Source organism: Grus americana, chromosome 1, assembly GCF_028858705.1.
Source record: "Grus americana isolate bGruAme1 chromosome 1, bGruAme1.mat, whole genome shotgun sequence".
NCBI classification, from domain to species: domain Eukaryota; kingdom Metazoa; phylum Chordata; class Aves; order Gruiformes; family Gruidae; genus Grus; species Grus americana.
This window is the reverse complement of record NC_072852.1, coordinates 82562756-82583284: the sequence shown is the minus strand read 5'-3', so window position 1 is coordinate 82583284 and position 20529 is coordinate 82562756.

The following is a 20529-nucleotide window of genomic DNA, read 5'->3' as shown; positions in this document are numbered from 1 at the left end:
GTTTTCAAAATCCATGCTTTAAAAGCAGTTAATCCCTCCCTCTGGGATTAAATTTGTCCAAATGCCTGGCTGCTAAAATGCCTTTAAATGAAACCATGAAAAATATGACTAGCTAACACTTCTGGGCTGTGAGCCTGTAAAACAGTTGCAGTAACAATTCACCTTGTAACACCATGTATCCGGTAAAGTAATTCATTACTAAATTAGACAAGTCACCCTCAGATACACACCAAGATATCCAAATTTCATTTATATGGAAAATGTCCTCAGTCAGCCTTTTAACTGGAATATCTGGGGTTTGGTAAGCTTGTAAAAGAAAAAAAAATAATTAAAAAAATCACCCTTTATTGATAATCCTGGAACAAAGGCAGCAGCTGTACCACGAAGGCAGGAGAAGGCCGACAGAAAAGAATCACAGCTTTGAGTGGACATCAGACAAAACAGCCCGACCACTGTGCTCCCCATTTAGGCAGGATGGGGGAGAATCAAAAGCTGTTAACCCCAAAGCACTGTGAATGCATGCGTGTATAAACATCCACCAATATGTATGCACCCACTTGCACACATCCACCAGTTACATCCATTCTGACAGGAAAACATCAATGTACTGAGCAAGGAGTAAATAGTAACGGTCAAAAGACGGGAAATACCCTCTTAGGCTGGGTAGACAGTTGCAAACGTAGCTCATGAAGCACCAGGGAAGCAGGCAGCAAAATAACGTTGACACTTCTTTTTCCCTCCCCCCCCGCCCTGAAAACACTATTGCCAATACAGTGCAGGAGCGCAGCTGATCCCTTCTGACAAGCAAATCTCTTTAGGAAAGCTCTGCACCTTTCCTATGCTACTGGTAGGGGGTGGTGAGCACAAGCCACAGGACAGCACTAGGAAAGCCACTGAGTGAAACTGCGTTAAGTGAAATAAACCATTCAGAAGCAAATACAATAGCTCAATATTTACAGCCTTAAATAGTGGAAGTGGTTATTTTTGCAGAGTGAAGCCTTTCCTTTACAGAAGGGAGCGAACACTGACACCGTGCTGCTGCTTTACATTTTGAGAAGCGATTTCATCCCTCTCCCCTTGTATAATAAGACAGAAATAATACTTTCTGTATTTGCATCACACATTTGTAAGCAAGGATAAATTAATCATCTTCTAGTCCATGCACAGAGCTGGTCTAAGGTCCTAGGAGGTTTACTAATGACGGAGTTTACTAAGGACAAGCTTCCCACAACGTTCCTACAAATGCACAAGTTTCCATCCAGAGACGCAACTGCTAATGTCTTTCCGCTGCCCAACTGAGACAGCGTCCAGTGCCAACTGGAGCTTCTGTGTTCAAGGCTGACCCCTGTAGGATTGTCCTAAATTAATTATATTTTTTTGAACAAGAATACCACCAGGGTTCATTTAACGTTTCAACCTGATGCAAATGTTAGCAAACTGTTCCAACAATTAATGCCACACCACGTTAAAAAAAATACAAGCTGTAACTCAGGTTTCAGCTAGCCCAGATGCAGTCTTCAGACAGTGGATTATATGAAAACTTAAGAAACATCTATTACTATGGTTTTTCCACATACCTGCCCAGGCAGTGAGTTCAAGCCAGTTCTCCACCATCCTCTTAAGTTAAATCAACTGATCCCCTAGATTGTCTCCCTAAAGCACGTTTCTCCCCATCTTAAATAGTTTTCATGGCTCATCTCTAACTCCCTCCATGTAGAGACCAGAACTGGAGCCAGGTTTAAATATCTAACACTGGCGCTATCCTTACAAATACAACACTGCCTTTCTGGTCCATATCCTTCCCCTCACCAGCACGCTCTACCAGCTCACTGGTGGATAATGTTAAATAGCATAAGGTAGAGATAGGTACTATCAAGACTCTACCAGAAACAAACCTTCTCAGAAGGATGATTATCATTTGGCCACATATGATCATTGTGATGAACATTCAGTTGTTGGGGTGTTTGGGAGGTTTTTTGCATCATTCCAGGTTTTCTAGTCACCCACATGATGTTATAGCAAATCTTAAAAGGCACCTAAATATGTTGTATTAATACTATTTGTCAAAGTTGTGATGTCACTAAAGTTTTATAAAGTTAGAAATTATCTGTTTTTCATAAAAACACCAAAATTCATAAAAAGATCAAGTAGCGTAATGTAACTGCCAATCTATCCAGATCCTTCCACACTTTTAAGTATAAAGTATTTGGCCTCGGTGGTTTAAAATATCTAACTTGAATTTACAATGACATTTAGCAAGAGAACGCTAGATGTTGGCTGCCCTTGTAAGTAATGAAGAAAACCCCACATTATAATTTCCTAATGAAAACTCTTCATATTAAGAAGAAGTTATTCTGACATAAACCCAGGGTATATTAGTGCCATCAAAGTACAGGTGACCAGAAATACCAATCAGCAAGGGGGATCTTATCCATTAAAATATTTTTTTCCATTAACTTCAACTTTGCTGGGACTTCAACTTTCATATCTCTACCAGAGATTCAATCACAATATTCATATTGGCCTTCATTTAATAAAATATTTATACACGCTTTCAGGCTCATTGACTTAGTTCTTTTTGAATATGAGCTACAAAAAAAAGAAATTTCTCTGACTAAATGCTCCTATACCTTTTCTAATTTCAGGAAACTTCTGCATACAAACTAAAAAGTTGAAAAAGATTGGGAAGAGTGCTATGAATTAAACCAAATTGCATAGAGATGCCAGTTCCCATTGAAAAAGACCGAATTTCTGAAGGTCTTGGCCCATGGAGGTTCATTACACTGCACCAAGAGGAGCCAGGATTTTACCTTAAATATTTATTCCATTTTCTTAATCACTTTTGAAAAAGACAGATTGTGTATGGATGTGACTTCTATTTAGCTCACTTTACTAATGCCGAGCAAGAAACAACTCTAATAATAAGCAGATCGTTAAAGAAAAAGTCACGTGTTTCTCTTGCTGAAACGCTGATTTACCCCAGTACAAGACAGAGCATGTTACTCATTGTGGAGGACAATTAAGTCGCAGAAACATTCACTGCTCGCTGGGAACAATTGGCACCATTATGTGATCAACAAATCTATGTCTTATGCGCATTCCCCACCACCACCCTTTTTTTTTTTTTTCCTACAGTCATCTAATAGAAGCATGGGAGATTGGAGGGGGGGGGGGGGGGAGATTTTTTCCAGATTGTGAAATTTGCCTCTAGCTCCTGTTTTCTCCTCACATATTGGGATACAGTACATATCCTAAAATCACAAGACTAATAGAAGAAATATTAAATTCTAGAATAATAATTGGTTCTCTCTCATATGTCTTTTGATATTTTTCTAACATCCAAGATTATAATTTACAAGATTATCTTCAGAAACATGAAGCATAGAGACTTACTTCAAGATGAAAAACAAAGCTGAGATATTCACAAGAACTCCCAATCCCCATATATGGCATTCAAATAAAAGATAAAACACTCTAAATACTATAAGATTCCAAAATATCATCAGGCAAGTTGAAAATGCAGATGCAGGTATTGGGGGTGGGGGGTGGAGGGGGGTGCGTGTTTCCCACTGGACTGTTCCAAAAAATTTATATAAATTGCAATAAAAATTAAAAATACCCTCTAAGCTTAACTTGAGCAGTCTGTTTTAACAAAAAGACATGGGTCAAGCAGTCCAATGTTTTTCCATTTGAGTAGGGCAAAAGCTGTGCAAAAATTGCATTCTAATAAAAGTTTAGTTTTTGAACAGCCTCAAAGTTGAGAGCTACCTTGGGTTCACTATTTTGCAAGAACATTTCCAAAAAATTTCGTCTTTAGAATAACAACAACAAAAAGACTGTATCTTGCTTATCTATGTTTGATTGCTTGACATAATACTGGTCATAAATGGTTCTGAAAACAGTTAAAAATTATGCTTACTTTCTGTATCAAACAAAAGTAATCAGAATACATTCTTTTTTTCTTCCCTTGCTTAAGAGAAAAATGCATGGTATTTAGAAGGAACAGTGCCCGAGGACTTATGCAAGCGCAGATATATCTGTATTTTTTTGTGTATTTGCTTTTTACTTTTGTTCACATCCTCCTCCTGTTTTGTTTTTCCCTATTCACAGCACAGGCTCAGCACCCTCCTTGCTGGTTTTGAAGATACACATAGAAACAGTTCAGGAAATACTCAGGTCCAAAGGCACGTTCAAGACTGAGCTACTGATCCCAGCAGTCTGACATGTTTTCTGGAAGGTAAGATTCAAGCATGGATATATAGAGATCTCAAGAAGGTTAGGGCAAATTTTATAGCTATATGAAATCAGCAAAGGTCATGTTTAATTTGAACCTAGTGGGCTAAGAGAAGAGCACACCCACCTTTCGGTCTTGGTGTTCAGGTTAATTACCATCGTGCTTGCAGTATCCTTCTCGCTCTTTCCCATTTCAGCTTTCAACACAGGGCATGAAATCATCTTCCCTCAAATTTCACTTGGAAAATTAATGCCAAAAGTTTTCAAAAGTTAACTCACCTTTAGCCATTTTACTTCAATACAGGCTATTTAATTAACATGCTGTGACATACATTCTTTTACATACATTTATCTTTCCATGTATTACATTCTAATTTTTTTCTCTCTTTCCTCCTCTGATTTGAAAAATACATCCCAGGTCATGTCTTCACTCTCAGACTCTTGGGAGGACAGGAAGGCAGAGATGTGTAGCAGGTATTGTTATAACAGGTGCCACTACTAATTACATAAAGATAATTTTATAGCAATTACAGTGATGGCAGAAGTGCCAAAACTGATTCCAGGGAGCTTTTTTCCTCATTTATAAGTAGTAAACATCCACTACTTTTAATTAACACTGTAAGTCAAATAAATTAATTGCTGCTTTAACGTGTAGAACCGTCAATTAATCTGTATAGGATAGTGGCAAAAACGGAATAACTTCTCTGTAAGTAAAAAAAGGAAAACTTTTTTGTCTATTATAAAACATTATAGTATACGCATTTCTTTGAGGAAACTAAAAAGAAAAAATACCTTTAAATTATCTAAACCACTGCATTTTAAATCAGGACCACAGCCACATCTCATTTATTAAAAAAACAACATAAACTTATTTCCTATAAGCACATACTGATTTTCTTCCAGACTCAAAAGTGTTGAGCTGATTACATATAACTAGAAGTGGAAACACATCCCGCAGCAAGTGTTTTATTTATAAAGGGAAAAGAAAAAGACTTCCATTATAGACCCCCTATGAGTACCTATGAGACCACTCACAGACCAGCCTCCCATTATGTTAAGCGCTGTACAAACACAGCACAAAAACCCCTGTCCAAACCCAAAGCATCAGTAGGAAGGCAACAGAAAGAATGCTTGAGCAAGGTAGTTATGCATTGAGTAGACCTTAGCGTGGTTTGGGAATTTACTAGCTTTACAAGCAAATTAAGCTTTAAATATTTTAACACTACTTTAAGCTATTTGTAGCTTCAGAGTCTAAAATTTGCAACTCGAATTAGAGCAAAAAGGCCTGTTCAGAGAAGACAAACCAAAGAAAGCTTTCCTCAAAGAAAAGCTGAAAAGCACTGAATTTCCAGTAACTAGAACTAGCAAGAATCAGACTAGCATCAGCAACTACAAACATTCAGATTAAATCCTTCCAGAGACTTAAAATTAAAAACATCTGGCTGCCAGATTTGTTAAGCAACAGAAAGCAACTTGTATGCCGCGGTCGTACGTACGAAGCTCTGTGGTACCGTTACAATACAGAAGGGCTCTGTGCTGAAGCGTTGGTTCTCGGGCACCGAACTGAAGTTCTTGCTGAGCTCCTGCCCGTGGGACCAGGCTCTTCCACATCTCTTGGCTCCTAGTTGATAGCTGGGGATTAACAGCACCGGAAACTAAAATTCAAAATTTCCTAAAGGGATGTACTTTAAGCCTGGTTTAAACTTTACTTATACACATATTTTTATATATATTTAATTCTTTGGCCCGTTTTAACCAAATGATGTTCTTTTGTGTTTAATGAGTATCAGCAACTTCATATAGTGGGGGAGGGAGCGTGTGAATATTGTCCCCAGCAAAGGAAAAACTGAAGCACTTGCTCAGCAGTTATCGGCAAACCAGTCGATGCTTTTTCCCTGCTGGGAGTTTGTAAACAGAGGAGGGAGTGGGAAGTCCCTGCTCCGTGGGGTGGCTTAGGTGACAGCAGGAGAGGAGAAATGAGAAGGTCAGAGAGGGGAGAGAAGCTGCGGTTATTACAGCAGGAACGAGACGCAGGGGCAGAGGGTACAGATCTGTAGGAAATTTAACTCCGCTACTCCTGCTGTTCACAAAACTATTTATATAAGTATAGATGTTTGGGTTTTTTTAACGTTCCATTTGGAAAAATCCGACATGGGATTTGCAAGGTCCCCGTCCTGTCTCCTCATCCAAAGGGCTGCGCAGAAGCTCGAAGCCTGGAAATTCCTGTTAGACCTGTAAAACTTCACAATCTGGTGACAACTGAGCTAACTGGGAAGCAACATTTTTGCCATTTAGAAAATTCTTCATTTCCAAAAAGTTTTCATCCCAGTTTGGGAGGCTTCCTAGATGCCTTAGATCCCCCATTCCACAACAGCCTAATCAAGCAACACGCTGAAGAACAAGGGAATTGGGCACGGGGACAGGTCGATACCTAAACCAAAGGTGCCACAGGCACTACATATTTTCCGGTGGACTAGGATTTTCCAATGTCAATGCTGGAAAGCCTCTGACCAGCTGTACTGAAAACTCAGGAACCAGAGCTCTTGTCAAACAGTACCACAGTGCCCCTCCCTCATCAATTAATCTGCCTAATGGGTAACACACCAGGAGAACAAGGAGGCTGTTTGAAGGACTCTCGGTGGGGACAAAGGAAGGCTTGTCAACTTACCCAGAAATGTCACTCAGCCACATGGGAAGATAGATCTGACAAGGATGTTCTGGGCAGAATAATGCTCAAAACAGTTTGCAGTCTGGTTTTATCTGGTCATTGCTGAACAGTACAGGAGCCGAGCAGTTCAGTGGCGTCAAAGACTATATATACTACTCACATAATTTATCCTGATAAAGATTAAAAAGTGTGATGGCAGGCTGATCTAATACAGACCACCACTTTATCAGGGTGCCCAAAAGGAGCAGAACAGGACCTTGATGGTGGCTTGGCTACAGGAACTGCCAAGGGCATGGCCAAGGATGCTGACCAATATTGGGTCACTATTTTCTGTGCTCCTCCTGTCTACGTGTAACTTTTGTCTCTTGTCTTTTACGCATACACTATTTAAACTAAACTATTTGGAGCTGGCACCTTATTGTTATTCTCAATTTGTACAGCACTTAGCAAAGTAGGGACCAGGTCCACCACTCTGCATTACAAATAGCATCAGCACCACATCAGAAAAAAATTAAAAAAAAAATAAATATCAAAACTGAGCTCTACCACATGCACTGAACAAGTTGAGTTTAATCCCATGGAATGGAGGGAAAGTAAAGCCTTTGCAAGTGATGAAAGACACATTCATACCTAGGCTAGAGTTTACAGCCATCAAGGAGCTAATCACACAACTGACATAAATCCTAGTCTAGACAAAGCTTTGTAGACTGAAAGGGGTAAAAATATAGTGCAATAGCATGGAACACAGCTTCACACCCTTCTGTAATGAAGGTTGAGATCCTTTCAGCTAAGGCTAGAGAAGATTTTAAGCACCAGAGATTCATGGCAAATTCCACTCTCTTAACATTTTGCTGTGCCTTTTAAGCACACAGTCTAAGTTCAAAGCCCCTCAGATATGGTTCTACCAAACCCACACCAGTTATTTACAAAGGTCATTTAGCATATTTGGGTCCCAAACGATGCTAGCTTTTGTTACCTACTGCACAACAGCGAGAACATGATGGTCCTCAACCCTATTGTCTAGAAGCCCTTCACAACCTCATGCACAAGGTCGGCCAGTCCCCTGCTTCTTGCTCTCTCTGACGATTTTAACTAATCTGCACATCCTATGATGCCTTGCGTGGAAAATAACAGAAACGGTGTTGCACTATGTGAGAAGAGGGAGAGTAGGAGTTTAAGAGATGGAGAAAGACTGAGCATGCAGCCAAGGCACTGCGTGCCCCTCACAGTCCCTGCCAAGAAGCCAGAGACTCTGAAATCTTCAGCCAGGGTTAAACAAGCATCCTGAAAAATTACTTTTAAAAATGCACACATATGTACAAAATCATAATAAAAAAAAGGTAAGAATGTGGAACAATAGCTTGCTCTCAGTGCTAGCTGTGGTTAAAGAAATCTCCAGAAACCAAGGACTAACGAGGTAAGGTAGTATAAATGCAAACTGCAGAGAAGCAAAGAAAAGCAAAGTTAAGACTGATTTGTGAAGGAGGTAGATACCTTAAATCCATCCCACTCAATGCGAGGCAGGAATAAATCTAAACTTCCACTGCTGCTGTCATACAGGCTGCCCAGCAATTATTTCTGGCCTTCAGAATAGACCATTTCTACCACAGTAAGCCATGAGGTGAGAGCAGGAGGCAGTGTGGTCGGCACCACGGTGAGTCCAGCCCTGAGCTCCCCAGCTACCCGGCGAGCTGGGTCCAGCTGAATTCACCGGCAGAGGGAATAACGAGAGGAGGCTGGCAAGGGTATTAACATGAGGAGGAATAAGGGGATCTTCCAAAAAGCAAATGCGCTGGGTTCCCACGGGGAGTTGTGTTCTGAGGCCTTTTATCTGCCAGGTGCCGTCGCGGATGCCCTGCCTCCCCAGCTTTCCTCCTCCTCAGCATCTGTACTACTCTTCTGCAACTTCTGCTGCCGTGGGACCAGTCTTGCTGTGCTGAGTATTTTGGCAGATCTTCAGATACAAGGAGAACGTCCTTTCTGGCAGGCACACGCCCCTGCAACATCACGAGATCAAGCATAGCAAGGGCCAGCTTAAATGTGATGTTTATTAATGCCAATTTTGGGCAAAGCCTCTACCCAATATACAATACTAACTTTTCCAGCTCAGGATATGTCAGGGTGGGGTTGCTCTGAAGCATAACTATATTTGCTATAATCCCCAATCAGATGCAGGTGTACTAAAATAAACGTCTTCGAACTTTTAATTTTATTTCCCCAGATTCATTACAGTGATACTGGTATCAGTGTTGAATCAGTATGAAAAATAAAAGAAGGCAAGTTACATTATTCTAACTGTGCAAATACAGTTCAAACCCTTTGTACCTGGGAAATGTTTTCCATGCACTTTTAAGTATGGAGAGTCAGACTGACAAGGCCACACCTGGATTTGCATCCAGCAGGAAAGTACCTACTGAGCTGCTGCTACCTACACTGAGGAGCCCTTGAAATGAAAACAAACCAACCGCAAATCACACTAATGGGAAGGCTGTCACTTCTGGATTCAACCATAGAAATGAAATATAATAGGGGAAAAGAAATACTGGCTTTATTCCCAGACACAAAAAGTAAATCATCTGCAGAGAGAATGACATTCCTTTCCTCCCCTTCATCCCAAACCAGATATCAGATCTATGGAAGTAAGTACACAGAAACTTTCCCACCTTGTGACAATTCAACTTAAAAAAGGAAAGAAAAAAAAAAAAAGAAAACAGAACAGCCATATATGCTTTGGAGACTATACATATCTATTAAACACATGATAACATTATCTACAAAACTTAGCAGCTTCCTGAAGTTAAACAACAAAATATGTAATCTCAGCAATACCAGGAACCTAAGTTCAGTCCTCAATTTCCACTGGTTCCTTGGAGAAACTTGGGTGAAGGAGCACCTAGAAGGTATTTTGTGAAATTACATATGCATATATATAAAAGTTTGAGGACTGAAATGTTATTGAGTTTCCTGACCTGGTGTCTCAGGCCGGACACCTAAAAACTATTAAGACTCATTACCCATTAAGTGTCTCACCCTGGTCTCAGCAGCTCCTCGGGGGCCAGAGTCCCCCCCTCATCCTCCATCCCCCTGGCTGACCTGGGACACAGCAACCAAGGCAAGGCAAAGAATTGCCCCCTCTCAGATCCATGGTCACAGGCTTTTAAAGGACTAGAAGATAGTAAACGGCAAACAAACTAGCAATAATATCCATCACAAATATCACATAATTGTGGGGGTTTTAGCTTTGGTTTTTGTATCATCTAATCCCAGGCTTGAGCCCATGTTCTGTGAAGCCTAGGTGGAATCAAGCACTTGAACAACACAGATTTGCAAGTGTCAGTTCCTATTTAGGCAACAAAATGAATGACCTCGAATTAGAAGCGGAGAGTTTTTGAAATACACGTTTCTAATCCAGGTACTCAAATGTGATGCGGGACTTTCCTAAAAGCTTTGCTACCAAGTGGCAGCCGAGCAGTGGGAAACCCGGCTTTCACACGTTCGTTACCTCAGCAGTCAGAAAAGAATAGTTGTGCACTCAGCTCTTACAGCCTTCTGAAGAATATATTCCAGTCCTCCAGAGCTCTGGTATCTGGCAAATTTTCAATATTGCATACTTGCTGACTATCCTAGTGTGCTCCAGGATAATGCTGAATTATGAGCCCAGCCCTCTGCACAAAGTGTTCCCGTATTCTTTTCAAAAGACTTCCCTCCTCCACCCACAAAGTTAAAGAAGCAATTCAAGCCCTGCTTGTGAAAATATCAAGTTCGTGTCTCAGCTAAGATGAGTGCAAAGCAGGGAGAACAGAGGTTTACAGAAAAAGATGGGACAAGCCATCAGCCTTGATGAGAAGCTAGAGCAGAGAGGGTGCTGAGGCCACATTGAAAAAAAGCTGTGCTTCTCCTCCTTTCCGTGTAAAGAATTGAGAGCAAAATGATCAGGAAACCACAGTGCTCAGGTAAGAAATGAGCAAATGAAGCATGAGCCTGAAGGAAGCAAAAGAGCTTGATGTAAGCAAGTGTGCAACAACTACGTTAAAAAAAAAAATAAAATAATTAAAGGGAATAAACAAATGAGTTGACAATCAGATGGACATTTACCACAGTGCTGCCTCTTACAGGCAGAGTGATGCTTGCTATGCCCTAAACTGCAATCTCAAGCCATTAATGACTTAGAATGAACACAGACGATTTTTTTTTTTTTTTTTTTTTCATCTCAAAAGCTACCTGGTAGCCACCTGCTAGCTGCGCTGGCCCATTCTTCTCTGGCATCTCTGCTCAGGAGAGAACCACCCATCATATCCTTCAAATTAAGTCAGGAGCATGAGCAAGAAAAGGTTTTCCTAAGGAAATTATTCAGCTGTTACAGTGAGCTGTCCTGGAAGGGACAGGGGGGCAGCCCTCCACAAGCCCCCCCCCACCCCGGTCCTTGCAGGCCAGGTGGCCAAGGAAGCAATGCACCGGAGTGGCAGCTTGCACAGCATCGGGCCATTCGTGCAGGATCAAAGGGTGCCATTCTGCAGGGTAAATATATAGGTGGTCTCTTGGGTTCAAGGTTGAGCCATGGTAATTCTACTGTTACTGCTCATGCCACACTTGATAGATCAGAAACCAGATTTCCATTCCTGTCTGTCTAGCATCTTTTATGATTATTGAAGGCACAAAGGTAATTTTAAAGAAAATCAAGCACCCCTTTCTGATTATTTTCTGTAACTTGCTTTGGAATAAAGATACTTGGCAAAATCTTCAAGCTTAGGAATTAAGTGCTTAACTTAAATTGCAAGTTTAGAGACTTAAATACAGATATCGACACACCTGACTCGCTGTTGAGCATTTATAAAAGCACTTTATTTTTTTAATGAAAACAAAGCCCTGGGAGTTAAGGACACTGAAAACATCTGAGAATTACAGCTTAATTCACTACTAGACTCCAAGACTGAATAGAATCAACCTTTTCTTGCTTTATATATAGCTGACTGGTTAGCAATTCCAGCCAAACATTTTCTCAAGTTTCCATGGTGATTCATGCCAAACTTTGGTTAGCTTCATGGCAACAAGTTTGTATGCAACTAATGGAAGGTAAAAGTAAATAAAAAACATAATAAAGCAAATCTGCAATATTTATGTAAGATCTGTATCTGCACTTAACATTAACTATACATGGCAGATTTTATGCCACATTAGAGAGCATACCTTGACAAGCAGAACTGAGGTTTATTTTGTGTATAGTTGTGTTCAGGTTCAGATACATGCTAGGTTATCAGCAATTTTTAGGAACAAGTTGACTTACTATAAATCAAACTCTAATATCAATGTAGCTAGCAAGGAACCATACACAGCACACATACAAGCAAGACCATAGGATTCTATTAGGAAGGCGATTTATTGCTTGGCATTTCTTGAAGTTTTGCGGCCATCAGTAGACATGCCAACTTTGAGACACACCTCACAGTCTACCTCTGCCTACTGGCATTTAAAGACTAGTTGTTAATGTTAAAAACTCTACTCCTCTTTTCCCCAAGACACTCTAAAAGGTCTACTGCTTCTATTTTTTTTTTTCTAGCTATATATTATCATATATTATCCATGTTTGGGTCTACTTTACTTCAGTTCCCTAACCTCCATGTTGTCTGGAGACACTACCCCTCCTTCCTCCAGAAGGAGTCTTCACAGGCTTTATTAAGCAGCTATAATCCTTTGGGAAAATAAGAATACTTATTCTAGTCCTGAGAAAGCATACCTTCAGGTATCTCAGAAGATTTCTGAAAAGCACATAAATGCCCCCCTAATTTAATTATGATGATTATGAACATTTTTCCTTTTCAGTTTGGAGACAAAATCACTAGCCTTCTAAAGAGACTTCTCCAGAGTCAAGTCTTCCTTATACACTTCAGCTTTAGAGCACTCGAAACTCCTAAAAGAGATTACAACTTTTTTGGAAATACTCACTGCTTACTCTAAGAATCAGTTCCCTCACAGTGATTTGGAGATGAACCCATTCATTCTTTCACGCTTCCATACCACAAGATTCATTCTAATGAACCCCAACAGTGCTTTAAAGCCTGAAAGCCAGAATGCTGCTTGATCAACTACAAAACTGAAGTCACCCGTTATCCTGACCTAAGGCGATGAGTTGCTCGCACAGGAGAAAAATTGGTATTACTTGTTATTGCAAAAAGGTCAGCCAAAGCTTTAGATCCAACGCATCTCTTAAGCACTAATATCTGACATTATGGCTATTTCAAATTTAGTAGGGAGCTGAATAAGATAATATCAAAACCAAAGGATTTTAATTATGCCAGTACAAAAAGAATCAACATATGATGATGCTTATTCACCACCTCTTTAACTTATCAGGTGGAGATTTATTTCAGAAAATATTACATAAACAAGACTTAAAATTTAGAGACCCTAACTCTGCTCCCTTGAGAAGTTTGTAAAATATCCAAAAATGCACATACCAAACCCCATTTCTAAGGTGGCTTTCAATCCTTATATCATGACTTGATAGGTATGGAAGAGATGATTTTCAGTTATGCTCTGTCTTGATCCTTGTTTTCATCCACCGGTTTCATCTGAGGTTTCATCAGTGGAGGTTGTGGTACTGGCTAAGAGAAGCTGCAGTTGTTAGTGACCAGCAAAGTTCACCTATGGGCTGATCAAGCAATCATAAGGACTATGGTTTATGCTCTACTATGAGAAAGTTTCACAAGTTATGTCAACATAAGTAGAGTGACAGCTATGCCTTCAAAGAAAAATTTTCAGTTTAGTATAACACAGGCTGAAATTAAGATGTGATGAAATACAATGCCACGGCTTTAAAAGCATACCTTACCCTGAAAACTTAACCTTCCTATGGAAACGAGCCTTCCTGAGTGACCCTACAGGGCATGTGCTGGCCCACATTTCTTCTGGAGGGTTTAATTAATCATCATTTAATTAATGATGATTTGAGGAGCAGTTGGAGCAATGTGTGTCCATCATTTCAAGGCAGTGTGATTCATAGGAAGAAATGCAGGAGAATAGTTGTAAGATATAAAAAAATAGTGCTCTTTTACTTTACCCACTATGTCTTGTCTTTGATGAGAGGATGTTCCCTAGCCCCTAACGGTATTGTACGGAAAAGGGAAAGTGTGTTCAGCAACCCATTCATACTGAAAATCATGCTTTCCTTCTGGATTTAATGTAAATACAGCCCTGTTTGGGCACTCACTAAAGGAAGACTAAGCGATCAGCTCAAATTTGGTGTGACTTCCCTCTTCTAAATTGAATCACAACATCCAGAGTTTCTCCATCTTGGCTTTTGCCTCTCTTTTACTTATTCTAAAGAGCAGGCCCTGGCATATGATGTATACCTTTCCCATGCTATTTCTGAAACTCTAATTTTTTTTCAAGAAAGGAGTTGTCGTTTCCATTCCACAATGCTTGAAATGCATAAGCAGATTGTAGAAGCCTTATTTTCTTACTCCTTCTCTTGAAGATACATATTGGTTTGCCTCAAGCAGGTCTTGATGATGTACGCTCCTCTGTTTCCATCACTGAAATAAATAAATAAATAGATAGATAGATAGATGGATAAATGTCCAAGTAAGCACAGGCACCAAAATAATCCAAGCAGATAAATTTCAACTCCCCAAACCACATCTATCACCTGTACCAAGCCTCTTGCAACAGCTTCCCAGCTGATTCATGTTTGACAAACAGCAATTGAGAATGGTCCAACGCTCTGAACTGCTGAGGACAGTGAGGATACCTGTGATGTCATACTTTTCAGTAGCAGCTGTAGCAAAATAAATTACATATCATGTTGCATGTGCTAACTGGATGCCTGCCCACGACACCTTGCCCTCCACTCTCACAACATTAAACAAAAAACAACAAAAAAAGGCAACACTGCATGACATTGGCATTATTTCCCAAAACCCGAGAAGATACTTGAGTACTTCCTGCTCATTTCAGAGACAAATGCTCATCCGCACTTTAAAAGATGGGTCCACTAGAAGCACGTTTCAGGTCCTTGTCAGGTGATTTTCAGGTGCAACATAATGTAAAGTAGGTGACATGGTTGGATGCCTTCCTTACGTAAAAAGATAAGCTGCAACTCAATGCTACATTGGCAATTAAAGTCCTGTTAAGAGTTTTACCTACAAATGATAATCATAGGCCTCCTGTAACACCGGCTGGGGATGACCTATACACTGTGGTATGATGCAACAATTCCCAGCTAAGGACCTTGAACGTTGTTCCAGGTCTGCAGGAAAGATTTTGTGAAGTAAAATAAGAGATGCTGATGGAAAGGAGAAGTGTTTTTTCACAGGCTTTCCAAGCTATGAAGTAATCTGCGCTGTGATCAGTTGGAAATAACCACAGACCTCGTGACACACTAGAAGTCTGTAACCAGAAACATTTAAGAAACCCTCTTCTTCCTTTTTGATCGACTCAGAGAAACTATTAAAGTTAATGACTTCACTAAAATGGCAAAAATAAACAGTTAATACGGCTCCATAACAGCTTTTCTCAGAGACCTCAAATGACGTTCTTCAGAGCTGACAGGTTCAAAGGAGAAATATTCACCACTCCTGCAACTTCTCCTGCTCAACACTCCTTCCTCCTCAGTTCTCAAGACAGAGTTAGAAGAAACTGAAGGGAGAAAATGAAAAGAACCAAGAAAATAAGAGAAGAATTTGAGAACTGAATTGGAGTGGGGAGGATAAGGAATAAGAGAGAGAAAAGAAATTAATAGAATAAAACATAATTCCCAATCCTCTACACAGCTTTTTTGATCCACGCACTCAAAGCTATGCATAGTTGCTTTAATTATCAAAGAGTGGTTTGCGAGCTTAAAATCAAATCCATGTGTTTGCAAAATAAAGAAGTTGAGATCAGTATTGGAAAACAGAGTCAGCCTTATCTAGTCCATCATTAATTAAACCTGTGCTGGAATATCTATTTAGATCAGGTCCCTCAGACGAGTGCTACTTCAGAATTCAAAAAGAAGATTTACCTTCACCTGCAAGTGCCATGCAGCTACCCAGAAAATAAAAAAAAAACCCCTCTCCCTTTCAGTTGGAGTGCTTAGGTAGGGGGTTATTCTGCAATAGCTAATTTAGAATAGCCACTAGGCAATAAAGTCAAGCTAATTTTCAGTGACAATAGAGCTTATGGAGCCTTTTCGTGTACTATAACATTCCTAATACTAAACCTCTACCGCATTAAAATTAAAGGCATCTTCTGATATTTTTTATCATTTTTATGTACTGTTGTTGTTGTGGATATAACTTGCATAAAGAAAGCTTATTTTCTTTCTGAGAAGACAGTGGGAAGAATCTCCTAGAACACTTCTGCATAACTGAAAAATTGGGGGAAAATATCCCCATTTTCTCCATTGTAAAACATTACTTTTCCTGCTTTCTTAAATTGAATGCAAGTTAGAATCCCAGCATTTTAAAGCTCAGTCACATAACTCTAATGTTCCTAGTCGGGTGTGAAAAATATTTGTATTTATACATACAAAAGGGTTTATAAACATGGTTAATAGAGATTCCTCCAGAGCGTTCAGACTGCTTTGTATCAGAAATTCAAATTGTAAAATTCTTAGCGTAACCATGAATCTCAGATTAAAAACAATGTCTTGACAATTTTCCAATCTGCCACCCAGCAGCACCAAGAAGAAAAGCCCAAGTACCTCCACAACCCATGCTGTGTGGCTCTCCGTGAGTTGGTTCACGTGCGAGGGGCACATTGGGACTGCTAGGGGAATTTGGGGAAAACAGCTGGAAATCCACCTCCGTCTGCCCCAGCAGAGCATCCCGGCAGCTCTCCCACAGAGCAGGAGCGGGGGAAACCCAGGAGAATTTGCACCGCTGGGTGCGAGGTGCCAGCACCCAGGAAAGGGGCGGAAAGGAGGAACAGAGAGAAAGGAGGAAGCGGAGACAGCGCAGGGACCAACGGACCCCACAACAGCACTGGGAGCCCTAGGTGACAAAACATGAACCAAACACCTTCTCCACGGTGCCACTGCTGCGTCCCAATCCACATCCCCTTGACTCGGTCAAATAGGTGTAGCCAACATGTGCAGCCCAAGCCAAGCAGACACAGGGAACACTGACTGCCAGGAAGGGACCCGTAAAAGATTATGGAGCTCCTCATGGGAACAGAGTAAAGACCAGAAATATTTTTAAAATTGGGACCATAGCTAGTAATCATGTTTAAGAGGCATGTGAACAATGCCCTTAATAACACACTTTAATTTTTGGTCAGCCCTGAAGCACTTGGTCAGTTGGATTAGATGATCATTGTAGATCCCTTCCCACTGAAATTATTCTATTCTATTCTATTCTATTCCATTCCATTCCATTCCATTCTATTCCATTCCATTCCATTCCATTCCATTCCATTCCATTCCATTCCATTCTATTCTATTCTATTCTACTCTACTCTACTCTACTCTACTCTACTCTACTCTATTCTATGCCATTCCATTCCATTCTCTTTATTTTGAAGGGGGGGGGGGGGGGAAGCCTGTAGAAAGACTATTAAATACAGGCAGCTGTTAGCTCTCACTAAAGCACTAGTTTGAGTGTCCATGCCATTGGGGCTGGACAGCAGTGAGCAAACCACTTTCTGATCCTTTCTGCTAATAGTCTGTGTTTGAGACATACACTAGTGCCTGATTATATAGAGTAGTGTTCACATTTTAACTGAAATACTATTAAATGCACGCAGGTTGTTCCTCATCACTCCAGCAGCGTGGAAGTGCTGGACTGCCCTGGGGCAGCAGCACTTGGAAGAAATCCTGGATGTTTTACAAGCCACATGCATATGACTTATTTCTTCCACTGGACATACAGATGAAAAACAGGGACAGCTTAGCATGAAGTACAGAATAAAAATGCAAGAGAGTATATATCACCAGTTTATGCCAGCCTCTCACACAAGGGGAAGCTTTTCTGTTTAGAGCAACAATTTAATTTATTCTAAATGGCACCTTGTCCAACTTCCAGTCAAGCGGTACAATTTAGAGTTAGTCACCTTTGGTGGACATTGCCACCTGCCCATCAGAATAATGAGAAAACACGCTGTGGCCTCTGTTTTCTTGGCTATGAGACACAGACCTCGGGCCGTTTCACTCTTTTCTGATGCTACTTGGTTTTCTCTCTCATGCACTTGCAAAGCCAGGATTTTCTTCCAGTTCATTCCACAAAAGTCGTAGATGACCTTCAGTGGCCTGATTTTTAATCTAGACATCTAGAAGGGTTTGCCCTAGGTCACCACACACGCTGCAGTGCTGTATTATAGCAAGGGAGATGGGGCACATCGTAGATCCCTCAAGAACCCTCCTAAGTGCATGTACCTTGACAGCAGCTGCAGCCGGTGGCCACGCTTCTGTCCTCCAGTCTTAACCTCACCTACACCAAGAGCTCTGACACATACAGACATCAAAATAGCAGCAGTCAGATGAATCACACTTACAGCTGCATACGTGTTACAGTCATGATTTCCAAAAAGGCATTTTGCAACCCTTCATAGTCACAGCATTTGTCAGCACCAACAGCCTACTGTTTATTAAAGTCTGGGCTCCCATCCCACAAACACAAGACTGCTCACATATTGAAAGCCAGATACAAGTACTACTATCTGCAGCATGAGAGTCTTAAACGGTAATTTCACTTGAAAAGGAGTTAAACTGTAGGCTACATCTTCAAGGGTGTTAAACTTCTTCTATGAAAAATTAAGGGGCATCAAGACTATTTTTTGTATTCCATAACAATTAAAAAAGCAGGTGCGTTTTCTTTTCCCTAAGTAAAACTATGACATTTTCCACATCCTTCCTTCCTGAAATGACCTACTTGCATCATTGGTAGCAGTAAGAAAGAGTCTGAATTATTTGGAACGGATGCTTATACTTTGACTAAAAGTTTAAATTTGAACAACTAAGAACAACATATTTTTGCTTTTTATCCCACACATTTTATCTCAGAGTTTTAAGGTTATAACTGATTATGAAACAATTTTATAAGAGTTCCTACGATCACATTGAGATTTTCCAGTCACTCTCCTGACATTGTCGCTACTAATGTATTGTACACAAAGGTCTTATGCCAAACATTTGCAAGGATGTGCCTAAATCTCTTCTAATTTTCTTCAAATCTCAGTTTAAAAAAAAAAATTAAATAGGAAATTAAGAGGTCTGGCTTCAGGTCTTTACTTCCAGCTACACTGCCACTTACAGAGGAAGACCTAATTTCTATTGAAATTCCACAAGGGCTTTGTGGATTCTTCAAAGCCTTTCTCTTGCGGCAGAAAGCAGACAAACTTCCACGATGCACAGATTTACTCACACCATGAGGTCTTCCAGAATTTATCTGTTATGGATACCAAACACCAAACACTTTTCCTCCAGCAGTGGAAAAAAGGCCAGTGCCTTTGACATAGTGTTATCAGCATGACTGATCCTATGAGTCATTTCTACAATGGAAAGAAATCTTGACTCTCCAGCTCCAAGACCCGCCTCTCCCTTGCAGCCCCAGATCTGACAGCCAGCAGGAACCATTTACATATATCATGACTCTCTCCCGTATATCACAACACTCTCTCGTATATCACACCATTCAAAATTATTGCTGCATTTAAAATAACCAAAGTAAGTACCCATTAAATTTCTTGAAAAGGTTAGGCCAGAAGAAGTAAGGCACTTAACCTGAAATTTCACAGATGAACTAAGTTGGGGGCAGATTTTCAAGAGGAAGAGGGACTAGGAAGCCACAGGCCCTACACCGGTGTCATCTGGGTCATCTTAAACTCTCAGCACTGTGGTTATACACCCCATTCCCTCACCAGACGGCCACATCTAGCCCAGCACATAGTGTATCACAGTCACCACTTAAAAAGAAAAAAAAAAAAAAATATATCACTGAAGCTAAAAAGCAAGCAAAACAACCTTCTTTTTTTTTTCTTTTGTGACTGGCTTGTGCAGTCAGAGATGTTATTTCTCTACAAAGAAGAAAATTGTTATTATTTTTCTCCTCTAATCCGCACTTCTCAAGAAACTCTGCTAATCCCTGTCCTTCACTGGGGAAAGCTTTGTACTTTATCTTTCTGCAGTTCAAACCGTTTCTGCCTGGCTGTTTAAGGGAGCTGAAAGAAACATTTTAAAAGACCTGAAATTGTTTATGCAAAGAAGGCTAAAGGAATCAAGACAGTTGACATTAGTCCTTCCGCATATAGGTAAAGGTAGAGATATGGAGAAAACACATCAAGGAGGCTACGAAGCTCAGTACTTCTGCAGTACTTACCAGTGGTTCCCACCAGCCTTTAATCCGGTTAGGACAGAAACCCCCTCTCTCCTTTCCCTTGCTATATTAATCAAAGGATCCAGGTCCTTTGGATGGTGCAGTTTGAGGGGAACACCCTTCCAGGTGAGAAGCAAACAGTTCTCCTCTTCACTATTGGCCCAAACAAGACATTTAGTTTCACATTAAAATAAGAGAGAAAATAAGTCAGCTTGTCTGCATATGAAAACTAGGTCAGTGTCATGTCTAGATGATTAGAAAGGTAATTTTAAGAGGCTTCCGGTAAACTCAGATTCCTTATCAGCAATATCCTGAGTTTGTGCTTGTTGTAGGACAAAGTAA